At 42.6% G+C, this 19864-nt stretch overlaps 1 protein-coding gene across 2 annotated transcripts in view; it reads right to left on the reverse strand.

Annotated features, from left to right (window-relative positions):
* baz2ba (bromodomain adjacent to zinc finger domain, 2Ba) overlaps positions 1 to 19864 on the reverse strand; it is a 356889-nt gene that overhangs the window by 276288 nt on the left and 60737 nt on the right. For both annotated transcript variants that reach the window (XM_087989090.1, XM_087989091.1), the window contains exon 2: positions 17313 to 17419. The gene's annotated coding sequence lies outside the window, so the exon portion shown is untranslated. The remainder of the gene's footprint in view (positions 1 to 17312; positions 17420 to 19864) is intronic.

Consider the following 19864-nt stretch of genomic DNA (forward strand, 5'->3'; position numbering starts at 1 on the left):
GAGTCATAGAATCATAGAGATGTACAGCATGGAAACAGACCCTTCGGTCCAACTCATCCATGCCAACCAGATATCCGAACCTAATCTCATCCCATTTGCCAGCACTTGGACCATATCCCTTTAAACCCATCCTATTCATATACCCATCCAGATGCCTTTTAAATGCAGTAATTGTACCAGTTTCACAACATCCTTCCAATAGGAAGGAGACCAGAATTGCATGCAATAATTCAAAAGTGGCCTAACTAATGTCCTGTACAGTCGCAACATGACCTCTCAACTCCTGTACTCAATTCTCTGACCAATAAAGGAAAGCATACCAAACGCCTTGTTCACTATCTTATCTACCTGCGATTCCATTTTCAAGGAACTATGAACTTGCACTCCAAGGCCTCTTTGTTCAGCAACACTCCCCAGGACCTTACCATTAAGTATATAAGTCCTGCTCTGATTGGTTTTTCCAAAATGCAGCACCTTGCATTTATCCAAAATCTAAATGTTAATTTTCTATTAATGTCTTAATTTGTGTAAGAGCTTTAATAAGCAGTTATCTGTCTAAACACCTGAAGCTAGCCTATTTGGCAAAATTAAAACAAGCACGGAGTGTGGTCAAGGAATTTCAGCATTCCTGCCTCATCTCCCCTTTGGCACAACCATCATCAGCATTACTACCCAATCACACTTTTCTATTATTTGACAAAATTATATATGAATCGATTGAAAGCCTGTGTATAAAAATTCTTGCAGACATTTAAATTGTGGATTCAAGCTGTGGACACAGTTACACATTTCAAAAGAAACCCAAAGTATAGTACTTCAGCATTTTAAAATGGATATTTGAAATGCAATCACATTATTTCTTTTACTTTGTTTTGAATCCATTTATTTCTTCAACATTGTTAAATTCAACATTAAATATTTCTCTTGGCAGTCATTTTTATTTAATAGTAAAAGGAAAGAGAAAGGCAAAGCCTTAAAAATTTGAAGTAAAAATTATTTTGAATTTGGAAAATATTGGAAAGAGGAAGCCTAATGGCCAATCATTCCAGTGCCAAAGTAAAATCAGGCAACATGCCTTAATAGCTATTGCCCAGTGGCTCTGACATTCTTTATTATGAAATGCTTGGAAAAGTTATGATTGGGAGATGCCGGTGTTGGACTGGGGTGTACAAAGTTAAAAATCACACAACACCAGGTTATAGTCCAACAGGTTTAATTGGAAGTACACTAGCTTTCAGAGCGACGCTCCTTCATCAGGTGAGTGTGGAGGGCTCGATCGTAACACAGCATTTATAGCAAACATTTGCAGTGTGATGTAACTGAAATTATACATTGAAGAATTGATTGTCTGTTAAGCCTTTCATCTGTTAGAATACAGTGATAGTTTCTATCACTGAAGTGAAACTATCACTGTATTCTAACAGATGAAAGGCTTAACAGACAATCAATTCTTCAATGTATAATTTCAGTTACATCGCACTGCAAATTTTTGCTATAAATTCTGTGTTACGATCGAGCCCTCCACAATCACCTGATGAAGGAGAGTCGCTCCAAAAGCTAGTGTGCTTCCAATTAAACCTGTTGGACTATAACCTGGTGTTGTGTGATTTTTAACCTTGGAAAAGTTAGTAATGGCACAGAAACTCCAGTCTCCCAGATTTCAGTAATCCACTATAATTCACCTACCACCACAATATGCTCCCAGCAGATGCCACCTCCCTGTTCCTTAACTCATCCGTGGAACATCTGAATGACAATGCGACCCACATTAGATTCCTGTTTATTGACCTTAACTCCGCCCTCAGCACCATAATTCCAATAAAACTCATCTCCAAACTCCGAGATCAAGGACTCTGCTCCCTGCTCTGTAACTGGATACACGATTTCCTGATGTGCAGACCACAATCAGTAAGGATAAGCGACAACACCTCCTCCACAGTCATCCTCAATGCCAGTGCCCCGCATGGTTGCGTACTCAGCCCCTTACTATACTCCAATATACTTATTAGCGTGTAGCCAAATTCAGTTCGAACTCAATTTCCAAATTTGCTAATGACACCACCATGGGGAGACAGATCTGAAACAATGACAAAACAAAGTACACGAAAGAGTTGGCATCATGTAAAGATGACAATCTTTCCCTAAATGTCAGTAAAACGAAGCAGCTAGTCATAGACTTCAGGAAGCGGAGTGCAGGACAGACTCAGCTGAGGTAGAGGTTCAAAGTTTGGGTGAAGATTTGTAGCTCGGGTGCTCGTTGTTGTGGTTCTGTTCGCCGAGCTGGAAGTTTTTGTTGCAAACGTTTCGTCCCCTGTCTAGGTGACATCCTCAGTGCTTGGGAGCCTCCTGTGAAGCGCTTCTGTGGTGTTTCCTCCGGCATTTATAGTGGCCTGTCCCTGCCGCTTCCGGTTTTCAGTTTCAGCTGTCCGCTGTAGTGGCCGGTATATTGGGTCCAGGTCGATGTGTTTGTTGATGGAGTTTGTGGATGAGTGCCATGCTTCTAGGAATTCCCTGGCTGTTCTTTGTTTGGCTTGCCCTATAATGGTAGTGTTGTCCCAGTCAAATTCATGCTGCTTGTCGTCTGCGTGTGTGGCTACTAAGGATAGCTGGTCGTGGCGTTTCGTGGATAGTTGATGTTCATGGATGCAGATCGTTAACTGTCTTCCTGTTTGTCCTATATAGTGTTTTGTGCAGTCCTTGCATGGGATTTTGTACACGACATTAGTTTTGCTCATGCTGGGTATCGGGTCCTTCGTTCTGGTGAGTTGTTGTCTGAGGGTGGCTGTTGGTTTGTGTGCTGTTATAAGTCCTAGTGGTCGCAGTAGTCTAGCTGTCAGTTCTGAAATGCTCCTGATGTATGGTAGAGGTGTTCAAGAGTTACAAGATCGTAGGAGTATATATTATCAATCCATTCTGGCCCATTCACGTCAATGCTGCAGTCAAGAAAACACCAATGCCTCTACTTCATCAGAAGGCTAAGGAAATTTAGTACGTCCAATTTTTATAGATGCACCATAGGAGGCATACTGTCTGGATGCATCACAGCTTGGTATGGTAACTGTTCTGCCCAAGACCACAAGAAATTAGAGTTTTGAATGCAAGTCATGAAAACCAGCCTTCTTTCCATTTATTTTGTCTACACTTCCCACTGCATTGGGAAAGCAGCCAACATAATCAAAGACCCCTTTCACCCCAGTTATATTCTCTTCTGCTCTCTTGCATTGGGCAGAACTTACAAAAAAGTTTGAAAACGTACATGAAAACATAAACATGATTTAAGAACACCTTCTCTCTCACTGTTATCAGACGTTTGAACGAACCTCTCATATATGAGAGTTGGATCTTTCTCTACACTTTCTCTGTAGCTCTAATTCTACTTTCTGCATTCTGTTCTGATAGACTTGTGTATATAATATGATTTGTCTGGTCAGCACACAAAATAGTACTTTTCACAGTGTATCAATCGTACACATGACAGTAATAAGTCAAATCAAGAATTTTAACACATATCCAAAATTCAAAAGGTTCCAATTGCCATGGGAATTATAGGTACATAGAACATAGAACATAGAAGAATACAGCGCAGTACAGGCCCTTCGGCCCTCGATGTTGCGCCGATCCAAGCCCACCTAACCTACACTAGCCCACTATCCTCCATATGCCTATCCAATGCCCGCTTAAATGCCCATAATGAGGGAGAGTTCACCACTGCTACTGGCAGGGCATTCCATGAACTCACGACTCGCTGAGTAAAGAACCTACCCCTAACATCTGTCCTATACCTACCCCCCCCCTTAATTTAAAGCTATGCCCCCTTGTAATAGCTGACTCCATACGTGGAAAAAGATTCTCACTGTCGACTCTATCTAAACCCCTAATCATCTTGTATTTTATCCAAATGATTGCTTGAAATGCTGAAACAATTGGAGAAAATGTGAAGGGTGTCAAGAGACAAGATACATGCAATACAAAACTTCATGTTCCAGCTACCTTTAATAAGCTTTTCACTGCTTAACTGAAATCAAAATTTCTGCATGAAAGGGACAGAATTTCAGATAATCAGTATGCACCATAGAAAGAAGACAATTAGTATTTTATGTAGCAATTTAATTTACCAGCCATGTATATCAACAACAACCAGCTTAGTAGCAACACAACCAACCACATCTGACACCAGATGTTAAATCATGCAATTCAAAGCATTTGTTCACTAAGTTATAAATTACGAATTTAAAAATCTAGAAACTTAGGACAGATTTCAATATTGTACCGGTGTAATGTTAAAAGATTAAATTGCACTAACTCTCTGGACAGTACTGTAATGTTAAAGGGTTAAACTGTACTGTCTTTCTCCAAGAAGTTGAACATTCTGGGTGGGAGCAACATTCTGTCTTACAGACAGCATGTAGGAATGTGGATGACTGTCCATTGTAATCCACACTTCATTTGGACAGCCGTTTACTACTATGGTTACAGGTGGTTCTTGCAGATTCCAGGATTTAGATGTTTCAGCAAGAACTGAGAAAATGGCAAAAAGAGGTGAGGGTGTGGCATTGTTAATCAAGGGTAGTATTACAACAGCTGAGGTAGCTTGGGCTGAGGTGAGAAACAGGAAAGGAGAAGTCACCTTATTCGGAGTTTTCTATTGGCCTGCGAATTGTTCCAGGGATGTAGAGGAAAGGATAGCAAAGATGATTCTTGATAGAAACAAGAGTAACAGGGTAGTTGTTATGGGGGTTCCAACTTGCCCAATATTGACTGGGAATACTATAGGAGAAAGTGAGGACTGCAGATGCTGGAGATCAGAGCTGAAAATGTGTTGCTGGAAAAGCGCAGCAGGTCAGGCAGCATCCAAGGAGCAGGAGAATCGACGTTTCGGGCATGAGCCTGAAGAAGGGCTCATGCCCAAAACGTCGATTCTCCTGCTCCTTGGATGCTGCCTGACCTGCTGCGCTTTTCCAACAACACATTTTCAGCTGGGAATACTACAGTTCAATTAGTTTAGATGAGTCAGTTTCTGGGTGTACAAATAGGAAGGATATGGGCTGGGTGCTGGCAGGTGGGACTACATTGGGTTGAGATATCTGGTCGGCATGGACGAGTTGGACTGTAGGGTCTGTTTCCATGCTGTACGTCTCTATGAATCAATATGTGCAGGAGGGTTTTCTGACACAGAGTGTAGACAGGCCAACAAGGGGTGATGCCATATTGGGAATTTGGTACTGGGGAATGAACCCGGCCAGGTGTTAGATTTGGAGGTAGGTGAGCAATTTGGCGAAAGTGACCATAATTTGGTTACATTTACAATTGCTATGGGCAGGGATAGGTGTCCCCACAGGGAAAGAGGTATAACCAGGGGAAAGGCAATTAGGCAAGATTTAGGATGCATAGGATAGGGACGGGCACTGCAGGGGATGGACACACTTGAAATGTAGAACTTATTCAAGGAAAAGGTACTGTGGGACCTTGATAAGTGGATACCTATCAGGCAGGGAGGTAGTTGTCGAGAGCGGGAGCCATTGTTTACTCAAAGTAGTTAAAGTTCTTGTCAAGAGGAAGAGGAAGGCTTATGTGAGGATGAGGCGTGAAGGTTCAGTTAGGGTGCTTGAGAGTTATGTTAGCCAGAAAAGATCTAAAAAGAGGGCTCAGAAGAGCCAGGAGGAGACATGAGAAGTTGTAGGCGGATAGGATCAAAGAAAACCCTAAAGCCTTCTATAGGTATGCCAGGAATAAAAGAATGACTAGAGTAAGATTAGGGCCAAAGACACTGACAGGAAGTTGTGTGGGGAATCTGAGGACATAGGGGGAGTGCTTAATGGATACTTTTCGTCAGTATTCACATTGGAAAAGGGCAATGTTAGTGTGAATACGGAGGTACAGGCTACAAGGTTGGATGGGATTGAGGTTGACAAAGAGGAGGTTTTAGCAATTTTGGAAGATCCGAAAATATATAAGACCCCTGGGCCGGATGGGATTTATGCTTGGACTCTCTGGGAAGCCAGGGAGGAGATTGCAGAGCTTTTGGCTTCAAGCTTTATATCATCATTGTCGAAAGGAGAAGACTGGAGGATAGCAAATGTTGTTCTTTTGTTTAAGGAGGGGAGTTGGGACAACCCTGGTAATTATAGGCCAGTGAGTCTTACTTCCATTGTGGGTAAGGTGTTGGAAAAGGTTATAAGAGATAGGATTTATAATCATCTGGAAAGGAATAATTTGATTAAGGATAGTCAACACGGTTTTGTGAAGGGTAGGTCGTTCCTCTCTAACCTTATTGAGTTCTTCGAGGTGGTAACAAAACAGATGGATGAAACGCAAGTGGTTGATGTGGCATATATCGACTTCAGTAAGGCGTTAGATAAGGTTCCACACAGTAGGCTATTGCACAAAATACGGAGTTTCGGGATTGAAGGTGATTTAGCGGTTTGGAACAGAATTTAGTGAGCTGAATGAAGACAGAGGGTGGTGGTTGATGGGAAATGTTCATCTTGGAGCTCAGCTACCAGTGGTGTGCCGCAAGGATCTGTTTTGGGGCCACTCCTGTTCGTCATTTTTATAAATGATCTTGATGTGGGCATAGAAGGATGGGTTAGTAAATTTGCAGATGACACTAAGATAGACAGAGTTGTGGATAGTGCCAAAGGATGTTGTGGGTTACATGGGGATGTAGGTAAGATGCAGAACTGGGCTAAGAAGTGGCAAATGGAGTTTATTGTGGAAAAGTGTGAGGTAGTTCACTTCGGAAGAAGTAACAGGAATGCAGAGTATTGGGCTAACTGTAAAATTCTTGGCACTGTAGATGAACAGAAAGATCTCAGTGTCCAGGTGCATAATTCCCTCAAAGTTGCCAACCAGGTTTATCAGGTTGTTAAGAAGGCATATGGTGTGTTGGCGTTTATTGGTAAGGGGATTGAGGTTTGGAGCCATGAGGTCATGTTTCAGCTGTACAAGACACTGGTAAGGCTGCACCTGGAGTACTGCATACAGTTCTGGTCACCACATTATAGGAAGGATGTGGAAACTTTGTAAACGGTTCAGAGGAGATTTACTAGGATGTTGCCTGGTATGGAAGGAAGGTCTTACGAGGAAAGGCTGAGGGAACTGAGCTGTTTTCATTGGAGAGAAGAAAGTTGAGAGGTGACTTAATCGAGATGTATAAGATAATCAGAGGGTTAGATAGGGTGGACAATGAGAGCCTTTTTCCTGGGATGGTGAAGGCTAACATAAGGGGACATAGCTTTACATTGAGGGGTAATAGATTTAGGACAGATATGAGAGAGTAGTAGGGGCATGGAACAGCCTGCCTGCAACAGTAGTAGATTCGCCAATGCTAAGGGCATTTAAATGGGCATTGGACATACATATGGATAATAATGGAATGGTGTAAGTTAGATGGGCATCAGATCATTTTCGCAGGTCAGTGCAACATCGCAGGCCGAAGGGCCTGTAGTGCGCTGCAACGTTCTATGTTCTATTCTACTGCTATCATCAAATTAAACTCTCATTCAGTCCCTTTCATTCAGAAATGCTTTAATAGCCATCCCCAGCCAATCAAATTCATTTGCATGATCACCCCCCAATATCAAAGCATATTACATTGTCTTGGGGAATCACAAAGTCAAGAAATTGTTTGCATAATGATTCCCCAGGAATCAGGCATTTACATTATCTCCAAGGATGACCTTATTCTACGATTGTACTTGTGGTTATTGGGAGGGGGGGGGGGGAAAAAAGAGTGGCCAGAGTACCTGTGAGCATTACCAACTGACCTACATGTGTTTTCTTAGTTTGGGGCCTCTTTTGACGCAACTTCACATGCCTGAGAAGAGTATCAAAGGGAGTCACCTAGATTGTACAGGCTTTAATAAACTGTTTGCCGAAGCTGATGTGTGCAAATTGCATCTCGTGTGAAACCTCAGGAAAGGAACCTAACAGTAGCGCAGAGCTTGCTTCCCATCTATGTTACAGGAGAGGTTTTTTAAGGTTAATCGACAAGCAAGTCTTGAGTTTCATGGACATGCATTGTGTGGCAAATGAAATGGAATAAAAAATGACAAGTTATTCATTTTAGTAACAATAAGAGGAAAGTGGATTATTGTCTGAATGGCGATAGGTTGGGAAAGCAGGAAGTGAAACAAGACCTAGGTGTCCCTGTACAGCAGCTCCAGCTGCAGAAGGTAACCAAGGCGGTAAATGCCATGTTGGCCTTCATAGTGAGAGAATCGGAGTACAAGAGCAGGGGTTTTACTGCAATTGTACAAAGCCTTGGTGAGACAACATTTCTAGCATTGTGTACCATTTTGGTCCTATGATCAGAGGAAGGATGTTCAGGCTATGGAGGGTGTGCAATTAAGGTTTCCCACTCTGATATCTGTTCCTATTTTCTATATTTCTATTTGACGTCAAAAAATAAACCTGAAACTTGGGATATTTTCCCAGTATGTTACTAGTCAATGAACGCAGTTCCAAAATGACAACAAAAATTCTTTCTCGATAAAAGATACAAAAGAAATGTTTTCAAGGCACATGTGGATGCTGTGCAATGAAGTGAAAATATAATAAACTATTCTTTGACAGATGTAGCTATGTCTAAAAAAAGCTCTATTTCAATCAACATGTCAAATTGCCTCTGCAAGCAACAATTTTCAGCTTCAACACATAGTTTCCAAATAAATTAAATAGAAATGTTCCAAGTGTATTTTACAGAAGGTATCTGTCAAGGGATATCAGACTGCTGCAGTGACTTTAAATGAATCAGGAGGCGTTGCTACATCCAGTAATACCAACACTGAATCAGCTCAATATACCAGCCCATTCAAGTGAAGCATTTCTTTTTAAACCTAAATAAAGAAGGCTGTCCAGCATTTTTGGATACTGCTAGTTCAGATCAATTCAATAATCAAATTTCTCATCAGTTGACATTTTTGAACAAAGTCGTACAACATGTTGTAACCAGAAAACAAGTAGCAAACCACTAGTAGTTTTTCCAGGGTTTTGAAAATGACTCAACAATATAAACCTAAAGGATTGAGCGCAACGACCCTCAAAACATTGCTGAGGAATCCCTTAACTTCTACTACTGTGAAGTACCCCATCTAGTGGCTTGAAATTGATGCAGCAAAATATCTACCCAACACCAATATCTACTTGAACACCACCTATGCTTCCGTATTTCACATTTAAGGCCCTTTGAAAGGAATTTCTGCACTCAACTGAACGTAACCTCTCATGCAGCTTTGCACTCATTTACTGAAAGCAGAAAACTCCCTCATATTATTCTTTCACTCAGAATGAACAGACAGATTTTAATACACATACATATCAAGCTAGTGTATATTGCAACAGCAAGCATGAAATATATACATAATGAAAGTTTAATATTTCCCAATGTTCAACTTATCTGTTGGTGCTGGAAAAGCACAGCCGGTCAGGCACCATCTGAGGAGAAGGAGAGTCGATGTTTCGAGCATAAGCTCTTCAAAGATCTTTGGATGCTGCCTGACCAGCTGCGCATGGTCATTTTCAGGTGTCAGTGAGAGGACAGTGGTAAAATAGTAATGTTGTTAGACAAGTGATTCAAGTTTTGGTGATGAATGCACTAGGAACACAAGCTCAATTCCCAGAACTTAAATTCAGTTCAATATCAAGTCTGAAATTAAAATGCCAGTCTCAATAAGGGTGATCATGAAATCACTATGTTGTCATAAAAAGCCATCGAACTCACCAATGCCTTTCGGGAAGGAAATCCTTACGGGGCAACCCTGAAAAGTCCTATTCATTGAGAGTTATTACAATATTGAAAGCAGTCCCACAAACCAGTCAAGCAAGATAAAAAAACTACTTTCTCTCACCCTCATCAACCTTACAGTCACAGTTAATCTATCCATTATGGTACTAGTAGGTGATCACAATAGACTCTTGTTGAGACAAAGTTCCATTTTCATAATGAAGATATTGTCTATAGGGTTGAGCTAAATTGCATAAGATTGAGAACAAATTTAGAAACTAAAACTAGACCAGCATAAATGTTTTTAAATATAATCGATCACCTCACGCCTTATCATGTCCTTCATTATAACATTTCCAGTATGATGGAACCGGTGGATAATCTTTTTTTTAAAAAGACAGATCCAAACAAGAAAAGTGAAGCTAAGGAACAGAAAGGGGCACTCTCATTTCCGAAGGATACGAAAATTGAAATTGAGACTAGAGTCCAAAACATTGGTTTGAAACTTTGAGAAGACAGTTGAGAAATCCAGTGGTGCAGGACAGGCAAATCGAAGAATACAGAGGCTAGACCCAGAAACCGAAAATAAACAAATACACAGTGTCTGCAGCTGTTTCTGTTATTTGAAAATAGCATTGTTGGATCTACGTCATTCAGACAGAGTGGAAGAAATTCTGTAGATGTGTGTCACTTTTGGTAAAGACTGTGTCACTGGAACTTAGCAGCCCACAACGAATCTCAGTTGTGGATCAGGCTAAAGTCTTGGGAAAAAGTGCAAAAGGTAAAGCTGAAGCATTCGCAACAATCAGCCAAAAGTGCCAAGTGGATGATCCGTCTTGTCTTGCTCCAGGGACCCCCAGCATCGCGTAGATGCCAATCTCCAGTCAATTTGATTCACTCTACATAAATGGTGTGGGCCCTCACAACTTTCCAGCAATAGGACTGAGAAGATGTACTGCAGAATCTGCTAAACCCCTAGTCAAGCTGTTTCAGCACAGCTTCAAAACTGACATCTGTGCAACAACGTGAAAAATTGTCCAGGCATGGCATGTACACAAAAAACAGAACAAATCCAATCTGGCCAATTACCACCCCATCAGTGCACTCTTGATTATCAGCAAAGTAACATATGACATCATCCAGCAGCACCTGTTCAGCATTGTTCACTGCTGCTCAATTTGGATTCCACAGGGGCCATTCAGCTTGGCTCTAACATGGACAAAATAACTGAATTCCAGAGATCTGGGTGAGAGTGACTACCGTTAATATTAAGGTTACACTTGATAGTGTGGAAGAGGAGCCTTATTAATTGAGTTCTCAAAGTCAATGGGAATCATGGGGAAAACACTCCACTGCTTGGAATTAATGCTGTTATAACGGAACAGGATTGTGGTTATTGGACAATTATTTCAGTTCCAGGACAACTGTAAAGGAGTTTCTCAGGGTAGTGACCTTGTCCCAACTGTCCTCACCTGTGTCAACGATAGTTCTTCTATTATAAGGTCAGAAATGGAGACGTTTACTTATGATTGCACAACATTCAGCACTATTCATAACTCCTCAGATACAGAAGCAGTTCATGCGCAAATGCATAAATCCTGGGCAATATACAGACTTGGTCTAAAAAGCAGCTAGTAACTGCTGTGGTTCTGTTCGCCGAGCTGGAAGTTTTTGTTGCAAACGTTTCATCCCCTGTTTAGGTGACATCCTCAGTGCTTGGAGCCTCCTGTGAAGCGCTTCTGTGGTATTTCCTCCGGCATTTATAGTGGCCTGTCCCTGCCGCTTCCGGTTGTCAGTTTCAGCTGTCCGCTGTAGCGGCCGGTATATTGGGTCCAGGTCGATGTGTTTGTTGATGGAGTTTGTGGATGAGTGCCATGCTTCTAGGAATTCCCTGGCTGTTCTTTGTTTCGCTTGCCCTATAATCGTAGGGTTGTCTCAGTCAAATTAGAACTGCAAAAAGAGGAAGAGGAACACCTATACAAGGTATTCGCCAAAAACGGATATCCTCGCAATTTCATCAACAGATGCCTAAGGGAAAGACAACGGAACGAGGACATGCTGCAACCCAAAGGACTAGCCACACTACCATACATCAAGAACATCTCTGAAATGACAGCCAGACTACTGCGACCACTAGGACTTATAACAGCGCACAAACCAACAGCCACACTCAGACAACTCACCAGAACGAAGGACCCGATACCCAGCATGAGCAAAACTAATGTAGTGTACAAAATCCCATGCAAGGACTGCACAAAACACTATATAGGACAAACAGGAAGACAGCTAACGATCTGCATCCATGAATATAAACTAGCCACGAAATGACACGACCAGCTATCCTTAGTAGCCACACACGTAGACGACAAGCAACATGAATTTGACTGGGACAACACTACCATTATAGGGCAAGCCAAACAAAGAACAGCCAGGGAATTCCTAGAAGCATGGCACTCATCCACAAACTCCATCAACAAACACATCGACCTGGACCCAATATACCGGCCACTACAGCGGACAGCTGAAACTGACAACCAGAAGCGGCAGGGACAGGCCACTATAAATGCCGGAGGAAACACCACAGAAGCGCTTCACAGGAGTCTCCCAAGCACTGAGGATGTCACCTAGACAGGGGACGAAACGTTTGCAACAAAAACTTCCAGCTCTGCAAACAGAACCACAACAACGAGCACCCGAGCTACAAATCTTCTCACAAACTTTGAGCAGCTAGTAACATTATCACCACAAATGCCAGGCAATAAACATTTCCAACGAAAGAGAACTTAGCCATCATCCCGTGACATTCAAAGGCATGACCATCATTGCATCCCCAATTATCAAGATCCTGGAGGTTGCCATTGACCAGAAACTGAATTGGAGTAGCCATATCACTACAGTTCCATTCACAGCCTCCAACCTCATAGTCCCAGAACCCTGCACCACCCAGCTCTACCTCTTACCCAAAATTGACACTGCCTAGATCAACCTCCTCTCTCCACCTGCTCCTGCCCCACCGAACTTATCTCCTCATATAGAGTCATAGAGATGTACAGCATGGAGACAGACCCCTCAGTCCAACCCGTCCGTGCCGACCAGATATCCCAACCCAACCTAGTCCCACCTGCCAGCACCTAGCCCGCATCCCTCCAAACCCTTCCTATTCATATACCCATCCAAATGCCTCTTAAATGTTGCAATTGTACCAGCCTCCACCACTTCCTCTGGCAGCTCATTCCATACACGTACCACCCTCTGCATGTAAAAGTTGCCCCCTAGCTCTCTTTTATATCTTTCCCCTCTCACCCTAAACCTATGCCCTCTAGTTCTGGATTCCCCAACCCCAGGGATGAGACTTTGTCTATTTATCCTATCCATGCCCCTCATAATTTTGTAAACCTCTATAAGGTCACCCCTCAGCCTCCGACGCTCCAGGGAAAACAGCTCCAGCCTATTCAGCCTCTCCCTATAGCTCAAATCCTCCAACCCTGGCAACATCCTGACACCATCCTATCCCCAAGTCCAGGAACTCTCCACATACATTCAGAACATCATCCACACCTTCCTCCATGCCTTTCATTTCCCCAGCCTCCAACATCACATCTTCACCACAGAATCCCTACAGTGTGGAAACAGGTCCATACTGACCCTCCGAAGGGTAACCCACTCAGACCAACTCCCCTAGCCTATTACTGTACATTTACCCCTGACTAACGCACCTAACCTACACATTCCTGAACACTACGGACAATTTAGCACTGTCAATTGACCTAACCTGCACATCTTTGGATTCTGAGAGGAAACTGGAGCACCAAAGGGAACCTATGCAGAAACGGGGACAATGTATGCAAACTCCACACAGACGTTCACCCAAGGCTAGACTCAAACATGGGTGCGTTGTGAGGCAGCAGTGCTAACCACTCAGGCACTGTGCTGCCCACAACATCAATCCCTTGGCTAAGGCCTCCAAGCCCTCAGTTTCTTCCTCTCCCGCTGACACAACCAGTACCCTTCCACCGACACACTGACTTGATCGGCGGAACTGGTCCTCACCTTCAAACTTCTCCTTTGAATCCTCCCACTTCTTTCAGACCTAAGAGGTAGCCACAGGCACAGACGTGGGCCCCAGCTACACCTGCCTCCTCGTCACATATATGGAACAGTCCATCTTCTGCAGTTACATTGGCACCATGCCCCACCTTATCCTCTGCTATATTGATGACTGTATCATCACCACCTCATGCTCCCACAAGGAGGGTGAACAGTTCATTAACTTCATGAACACCTTCCACCCTGACCTCATGTTCACGTGGGTTATCTCCCTCCCCTTCCTGGACCTCTCCATCTTCACCGACCGACTCAACATGGGCATGAACTTCAAACTCACCGACTCCCACAACTACCTGGACAACACCTCCTCCCACTCCACCCCCTATAAAAATGCTATCCCTTACTCTCAATTGCTCCACCTCTGCCATATTTGCTCCCAGGAGGACCAAATCCATTCCAGGACACCCAGATGGTCTCCTATTTCAAGGACCACAATTTCCCTCCTACGTGGTCAACAATGCCATTCAGTGCATCTCCTCCATTCCCTGCACCTCTGCCCTTCAACTCCACCCCTTCAACTTCAATAAGGATAGAAAACATCCGGTCCTCACCTTCCATCCGACTAGTCTCTGGAAACAACGCATTATCCTCCACTATTTCCGCCACCTACAATCAAACCCCACCAGAGATACATTTCCCTGCTCACCCCTATCAGCATTCCGTAGAGACCATTCCCTCCGTGACTCCCTCATTAGGTCCACGCCCTGCACCAAACCACCCTCCAATCCCAGCACTTTCCCTGACCCCCACAAGAGGTGTAAAACCTGTACCCACACCTTCCCCTTCACCTCCATCCAAGGCCTCGACTGTGACCGTTGCTCTCAATGTGGCTTCCTCTACATTGGGGAAACAGAATGCCAACACACAGAACTTTTCACAGAACATCTCTTGGACATGCACCAAACAACCCCACTATCCAATGGCTGACCACTTCAACTCCCCCTCCACTCTGCCAAGGACATGCATGTCCTGGCTTCCACCACCACCAAATCCAAGCCACCCAATGCCAAGAGAAAGAATGTCTCATCTTATGTCTTTGAACCTTCCAACCACATGGCATCAATGTCAATTTCACCAGTTCCCTCATCTCCCCTTCCTCCACCTCATTCCAGATCCAACCCTCCAACTCGGCACCGCCCTCTTGAACTGCCCTACCTGTCCAACTGCCTTCCCACCTATCCACTCCACCCTACCTTCCAACCCATCACCAATCAACCACCCCTTCCATCTACCTACTGTTTTCCCAGCTACCTTCCCCTGAGCCGCACCCCCACCCTCTTATTTATCTCTCAGCCCTCTTCCCCCCCCCCCCCCCCCCACCACCACATTCCTCATGATGGGCTTATGCCCGAAATGTTGATTCTCCTGCTCCTCTGATTCTGCCTGACCTGCTGTGTTTTTCCAGCACCACACTTTTCAACCCTAATCTCCAGTCCTCACTTTCTCTACATAATCACAGTAGCAATAGCAGCAGGTCAGAGGCTGAGAATACTGCAGCAATTCCTTTTCTGATTCCTCAAAGCCGGTCCACCATCTACAAGGCAGAGTCTAGAGTGTGATGAAACACTTCCCACTTGAGTGCAGCTCCAAAAACACTCAAGCAGCTTGACACTATCCAGGACAAAGCAGTCTGCTAGACTTTAACACTAAAGCCACCGCCTATGTTCAGAAGTTGAAGTGCACACCTTCCACAAGAGGTACTGCAGAAAATGACCAAAGGTTCCTTAGACAGCACCTTTCAAACCAATGACTACTTCCACCTAGAAGGACAAGTGCAGCAAATCCATGGGAGAACCGCCACATGCAATTTTTCCTCTAAGCCACTCACCATCCTGACTTGGAAGTATATCACTCCTCCTTCGGTATTGCTAGGTCAAAAACGTGGAAGTCCGATATCTCCCACACCAACATCACCAGTATTAAGGCACTGGTTGTGATCAGCTTTGATGGGCTAGTCATACATATGTCTGATGCAAAGACATTCATAAAAAGCTCTCTACTACAATCTTCATCATAGCAAGGCAGAGGAAATGCTTCAAGGATATTGTACCCACTTCTAGCACTACGTCTGGCAGTTCATTCCATACACGCACCACCCTGTGTGAAAAGATTGCCCCTCAGGTCCCTGTTAAATCTCTCCCCTCTCACTTAAACCTATGCCCTCAAGTTTTAGACCCCCCCCCCACCTTAGGGAAAACATCTTGACTATTCACCATATCCATGTCTCTCATGATTTAACAAATCTCTGAAAGGTCATCCCTCAATCTCTGAAGCTCCAGTGAAAAACATCCCAGCACATCCAGGCTCTCCTTATAACTCAAACCCTCCATTCCCAACATCCCGGTAAATATTTTCTGAACCCTTTCCAGTTCAATAACATCCTTTCTATAGCAGGGTGACAAGAACTGTGCACAGTAGGAAGGATGTTATTAAATTGAAAAGGGTGCAAAAAGGATTTACAAGAATGTTACCAGGACTGGAGGGTTTGAGTATAAGGAGAACTACAGCAAGTAATTCACCTTCCCATTTCCAAAGCTTGACCTGCATCTACAAGGGACAAATCATGAGTGTGAAGAAATACTCTCCACTTAGCTGGATGAGTACAGCTCCACCAACAATTAAGAATCTCTACACATAAAAACTGGAGAAAATCAGCAGATGTGGCAGAATCTGTGGAGACAGAAACACAGTTGACACTTTGAGTCTGGCACGATTCTTCTTCAGAACATGTACCACAAGACCAGAGTTTCTCCAACATTGTGTGTGTTTCGGGTTCCTCCCATCCACAATATTTTGACTTTAAAGAATGTCTATAAGAAGGAGGGCAAAGCAAGATTGACACCCCATCCACCACTTTCCAGTAGTGACAGTGTGTATCACTTACAAGATCCACATCATACGCAAAATACAGAATATTAATTTTATAGACTTCCTTTCACAGCACTTTCCCATCCTACATCATCTACCACTAAGAACAACAAGGGTAGCAGACACATGGCAACACCACAATCTGCATGTTCTTATCCAATCCACGCACTATGCTTGGAATTATATAGAGGTAGTTCTGCTGTAATGTGACAGTTGTGTTCATCTGCAACCTTGCATTATACAAAATCACGTTATGGAAAACCACTGTGAAAATCACACCGTAAAAGATGACTAATAGAAAATCACTACACCCGTTCAGTAGAAAGCTCACAATATCCAAACAAAGTCCACAATTCATCAATCTCTTTATAGCCAATTTGCACTGACAAAATGCGCATTATAGCAGAATGATCTGTCGTTATTCCTTCACTGTTGCTGTGTGAAAAACTGGAACTTCCTTCCCAAAGGCACTTTGAATGTACCTGTATCAGATGGACTACTACTAGACAGCAGCATATCACTTTCATTTCAAGAATAATCAGTGACATGCATCAAATGCTGGCCATGCAAGCAATGCTCCCATCTCATGAAAGAATAAAAAACTGAAACTCACCACTTTTGAAGAAGATAAGTTCTCAGTGTAGCTCAATGCTCGTCATATCAATCGCAATTGAATTGTCAGCTCTCATCTGGCCAGTCACCTTACAGGAGCAGTTGCACCTAGAAGAAATCCAAAAATTAATAAATACAAAATCAACATTATCTAATTCTCAGATAAAGTACTCCAAGTTGCTTCACTGCTTTAAATCACAAATTACATTGCCTTCAAAAGACCATAAAGCATTGGAGGAGAAGCTGAGTAGGCAATTCTGCCCAGTAAGTCTGCTCCACCATTCAATGAAATCATGACTGATCTAATTATCCCCATCTCCACTGCTCTGCCTTTTCCCCCCATAACAGTGGATTCCCTCGGATTCAAAACTTGCCCATCTCAGTCTTGAACATATATAATTAGCTCAGCCTCGACAGGAATGACTTCCATAGATTAGTAACTTAAGAAAAGATGATTTATCCAAATTATATAATGGAACACCAATATGCTTATTTACTATAGAACTATTAAAACCACATACATTAGGGAAAATAATAACAAAAGTATATTTAATTGAATTGCTTCACAATCCAAAATCAAGGAATATAGCTGTACTTTCACATTTCAAAAAGGTTAACATATACTTTACCCAACATTACGCAATTGCTCTTCATGACATTCAGCTCAAGTCATGTCATAAATTGAGTGTTACTTACAATCTACTGCTGTCATTTTTGCCATCATTGAAACATAGCTAGATGTAACAATGCAAAGCGGGAATTAGAGAAAATCTTTTCTTCACATACAAGCATTTCAAGGCAGATTCACAAATTATGAACAGCATCAAAAATAAGGTAGTTGGCTTTGTTAAAAAAGGGTGCAAAAATATTTACAGAAGTGTTACCAGGACTGTGGGTTTAAAGGCAACTTTCTGAACAATTATTACGTGACTAATAACTCTGCACTTGGAAATAAACTTACAGTTAACACAAAAATATGTACATTATCAAAATGTACTGACACATATTGGCTTCTTTGAGTCAAACATTTTCGCAAATAACAATAACACACTTTCAAAGTGTGGCCACATATAAGTTGCAGTACAAAAGCACTTAGACAGGCAATAAGTAACTAAAATTTAATATGAATTGTGTTTTCTATGACCTTGGATAGAGAGAACAACATAGTGGCTGTATTACTCAACTAACAATTCAGAGGGCTGCATTAATGCTTTGGAGATTTTAGTTCAAATCCCTTCCTGACGACTGAGGAATTGAGATAAAAACAATTAATTAATGAAATAAATCAAACTGGCAGTTGAAAAAAGTTAGTTTCATTAATGGCAGTTATGAAACTATAAGACTGGCGTTAAAAGCAACTTGGTTTACGAATGTCCTTTAAGAAAGGAAACTTGTTGTATTGGCCCAAATGGGACTCCATTGCCCAGCAACATGGTCAATTCTTAACTGACTTGCAAAACGGCGAAACAAGCCACTCGGTTTTACACAATCATTACAAAAAGTGAAAAACAAGGCATACCGAGAAACCTCGGCTCTGGGTGCAACAAAGACATATCCAGCCTTGATGACACTGCAAAGTCCACTTTGCTAACTTTAGGTGATTTGTGACTAAAATGGGAACACCGCCTCACAAAATACTTGAACAATGGCCTGACCTAGTCACTCTTTCAGAACTATAACCATAAGATACTATTGGCACCACTTCATACCATATACTAGAGATTAGGGCAGGTAGCGAGAGGACCAGAGGAAACATTAAACTTCACTGCGCCCTCACCAAATGTATCATAAATGAACTTATGACCAAATCAGAAGTGAACACAACCCAGTCCTTGTCAATACAATGTCCTATGTTTACACAGAGGGCAATTGTTTTGTGCACCACTACCACTGTGATAAGTAGGATAGATTAAGAACAGATTTAGAACTCAAAATTGGCATTCATGAGGGGCTGTATTATCAATAAGAGCAAAATTGTATTCTACCACAATGTGTAACCTCACAACCTTGCACATCTTCATTCTACTTTTGTCATTAAGCAAAGGGATCACATGCTGATACAATGAGAAGTCAGGAAAGTACACCAGGACTCAACACATAAAAATGAGGGCTTTGAGCCAGAAGGCTTGGATTCATAGATCCCTACAGTGTGGAAACAAGCCCTTCAGCCCAACAAGTCCACACCGACCCTCCGAAGAGCAATCCATACATTTCCCGACCTTATATTTACCCCTGACTAAAATTTCCACCTAAAATTGAGATATCAAGTGAAGGTAGTAGAAAGTGAGGATGGCAGATGCTGAACATCAGAGTCGAGAACGTGTTGCTGGGAAAGCGCAGCAGGTCAGGCAGCATCCAAGGAACAAAAGAATCGACATTTCAGGCATAAGCCCTTCAGCAGGAAGTGATTCATCCGTCAAGTGAAGGTTGATTCTATAGACAAAATGAAGCAGTTGTACAAAGAGTAGATAACTTGAGGTTTGTCATGTCTGCCACATCCTTGTGAATGATATTGGCTGATTAAGCAATCAATGACAACCGGAAGTTCCATGA

This window comes from Chiloscyllium plagiosum, unplaced genomic scaffold (assembly GCF_037043375.1).
Source record: "Chiloscyllium plagiosum isolate Xiang-an unplaced genomic scaffold, Cpla_swu_hap1 HiC_scaffold_7, whole genome shotgun sequence".
NCBI classification, from domain to species: domain Eukaryota; kingdom Metazoa; phylum Chordata; class Chondrichthyes; order Orectolobiformes; family Hemiscylliidae; genus Chiloscyllium; species Chiloscyllium plagiosum.